Source organism: Adiantum capillus-veneris, chromosome 10 (assembly GCF_014529385.1).
Source record: "Adiantum capillus-veneris isolate H3 chromosome 10, ASM1452938v2, whole genome shotgun sequence".
NCBI lineage: Eukaryota > Viridiplantae > Streptophyta > Polypodiopsida > Polypodiales > Pteridaceae > Adiantum > Adiantum capillus-veneris.
The window spans coordinates 145,768,505-145,772,178 of NC_140940.1; positions in this window are offsets into that span (position 1 = coordinate 145,768,505).

Below are 3,674 nucleotides of genomic sequence, written 5' to 3' on the forward strand. Positions count from 1 at the left end.
GTGTTTCTGTCTTTCAGTCTTTTTGTTTTTAATTTTGAAAAAGGTTTATTATCTTATTTTTTGATATTAATTGTATGTATGGTTTCTATATAGCCCAATGTTTTACAAGTCTTAAATAGATATTTAACAAACATATCATTTTGACAAAAGTCCATTATCCCTTTTGATCCAAGTGTCCTATTTTAACCCATAGGTTAGTTTTTTAGATTTTGTTTTGTCGTATTTTCAGGCCAAAAAGTCCTAAATGTCATAAAGCATACAGTAAACTAATTTAACAATTTGAGAAAAGTACCATTACTTTTGGTTTAAGTAAAAACCAAAACTTGTAGGCTCTCATGGGTATATCCAATCCAACTTACCTCCATGTGTTGTGATAAAGCGAGAAATCTACTAAAACCTATTTTTCACAAAAAATGACTTAAAATTGCATTTTCAAGCTGTAGATTAGTTAGATATGAACTTATAATTAGTGTTTTATCATTTTTCAAACTCCCCACAACTTATCTCTTTAGAATAGTCGTACTTCGGAGGCAACTTTACCATTAACTAAGTGTTAGAGGTAAAAAACCAATTTTTAAAGCTATGTTTTATCAAGAAATATCAGTCTCATGGCAATACCCAGTATCCAAAGTTTTATCTTTATTTTGTTGTTCAATCCACGAAATTACCTAGCCACAAGTAAGGATAGCTAGAAGCCTTAACCAAAATGATGAAACAACCAATATCCAACCATGAAAAAACCAAAAAACCATAAGTTTACAACGTGATTAGATTACAAGGTCATTAATCTACTCAATGAACAAAAAACAATACTGCAAGTCAACCATTCAACAACCCGGTTTTTGTACAGTATGCAGCCATTGTATAATAAAAATAACCTTTTATAGGCCAGTTGACAAACTGCTCAATTTTAGCAAAAAATAAAACCCCATCCTATGTTATGCATATTATGCAGTTGCGACATATTTTCCTTGAAAAAAAACCTTTCCTCGTTCTATGCACAATATGCATTCCCAGCTTTCGAAAAAAAAAAAACCGGTCAATAATTGCGCAGAAAAGCAGACATAACAAAGACTTTTTCTAAGTAATACGACCAACCTATGTTGGTAGTTCAACAACCTCCATTGTGAGTATCAAATCTCTCTCTCCTTACTTTGAAAAACACACACAGTGAAAGAACACCCAAAGACTAAGTGAGGGGCTTGAAGCTCCCTCACCTTTGTATAGATTATTTGATTTGCTCAGCGACAATAGACGCCCCACGATCTGCTTTCTTAATGGCTACATGTTTCAAAGAGGCTTCATGGCCAGTCTTGCACTCACAATGGTGGTTGAGAGGGAGAGAGATTGCACAGTAGGCTGCGGTGTGTGTCGATCAAGCTAGCCAAATAGAGAAAGGGCGTGAACCGGTCAAGTCATGCTCGTGCTTGAGAGAAAGAGAAATTTGCAAGTAAGCGTGCTCAGTAGTCTGCGGTGTCCAGTAAGACAAATAGAGCAAGGATGTGAGAAGTTTTAGGGTAATCATGAAGGTGACATATCATGCATACAATGCCTCAGGGTGGGTACCCATGTAAGGCTAATCGGGAGAGGTATATTCCACCAATTTTTTTAAAATTAAACTAAGGTACATAGTACCCTTTGCGAGGAGCCAAATTTTTTTTGCTTCAAAAAACTGTTGTATAATTATACATGTGTGTGTGTGTGTGTGTGTGTGTGTGGTGGGTGGATCCCTTTTAAGATTACTCTCTCAAAGACGTAATTTCATGATCCAAAGTCAAATTGTAGAATCCACTAAACCCTTTGCACAAACTGGGCAATAGTGTATTTATTTTAAGTTGCTTGTTCCTTAAATGGATTATCAACTTTGTACAAGGCTTATATTTAACTCTAGTCGTGCTTGCTTTGGAAAACTCTCTCAAAGCAACCACCTCAACCAAATAGTAACAAAGGTGTGAAAAGGTAGGCTAAAAATATCAATTGGTATCTATAAAAATACAAAAAAAATAATGGGTTTTCTCTTATTGTTTGCGACAGACATTCGACTTTTAAGCCGAATTCATACCTTGAAGAGTGGGCTGTCTCTCCAAATTGAGTCACTACAACCTTGTAAAATAAGTTTGGGCACTAAGAGTGGATAATTGAGTCCCCTTTAGTGACGTTCTCAACCAAATCTCCTCATTGAGCAGTATAAGGAGCATGCTACTCCAAGTGTGAAAACATGTACCAAGAAGTCTTAACAGCTATGCTCTCCAAGGAGCTACCTATAGTCCTCAACCAAGAACCCAAGCAGCTAGTGATTAGGAAAACATCACCTATCCATCCTATATATATGCCAAGACTATATATAGCATCTTACCTTCCAGCCTCTCTTTGGGGTATTATCTTCGTTAGGACCTACATCCTAACATGACTCCCTCATTCTAGAAGAGTTTTGTTCCTCAAAGACAAAAGTGGGAAATATGTTCTCAAAAACATCAATGTTTTCCTTGGTGGAAGCTTCTTGAGGTCAATCCTTTTACTTGACAAATACTTGTTTTATCACATGATGTCGTGCTCTAGATAATCCAATGACTCACATGCACCACTAGATGGTAGTACAAGCAGCTAATTTGTAACTTGTAGATAGCTTCACCTACCTTCGTGTGTATTGTGAAAGGTTCAAACTACATGGGAAAGTGCCTAGGTACATCTCCAAACTTCAAAATGAATGTTGAAAATTCTAGAAAAACTTGGTCACCTTTCTCAAAGCTCATATGTTTCCTCTTTTGTATTTGTATTTGCTTGTAACAATCTTGTACTTGCCACACATAACAACAAGCAATTCATATCATATCCATATGATCAATGAAAAATTCTTTTAACCTGTTGTATTTTCTCTATGCCTAACTCCACCATTTGTAACCAAGGTTCAAGGAATATTTTAGCATTAATGGACTAAAGCCTTAGGACAAAAGTTTGGAAGCACTAGAATTTTGTATGCTATCCAAAAACACAATGAAAATATCAAGCAAATAGGGACTACTGCACATGACATTGTCTGCAAGCATTGTTGGCGGCTTGGTTAGACCAAATGGTATAACCAAAAACTCACAATTCCCAAAGCATGTTGTAAATTCCATCTTAAGTATGTCAAAACACTTAATGCACACTTTCACCTTACACTTGATCAAACGACTCATCAACCCTCGTCGATAATGGATACTTATTCTTGGTTGTAATTGCATTTAAACCATGATAGCTATGTATATGTGAGTAGAAACATCATTATGTCAAAACACTTGATGCACACTTTCACCTTGCACTTGATCAAACGACTCATCAACCCTCGTCGATAATGGATACTTATTCTTGGTTGTAATTGCATTCAAACCATGATAGCTATGTATATGTGAGTAGAAACATCATTCTTGTTCACCAAATAAGTCAGTAAAGTACCATGGAAAAGTGCTAGGGTTAACACTAGAATGGTAACAGGACACTTTTATGTCCTTAGACACTTTTGTGTCCTGTTAAGTGACCATTTTGCTTGAATTATTTGAAGAGTATGAAAATGAATTTCTAGGTGCTATATATCCACAAAGTTGCCTTATGAGCTGAAAAAAACTTAGCATTTTTTTTTGAGTATGGATCTCACCATTAACCTTACTCTTGCACAACATTTTTGAACCTAAACT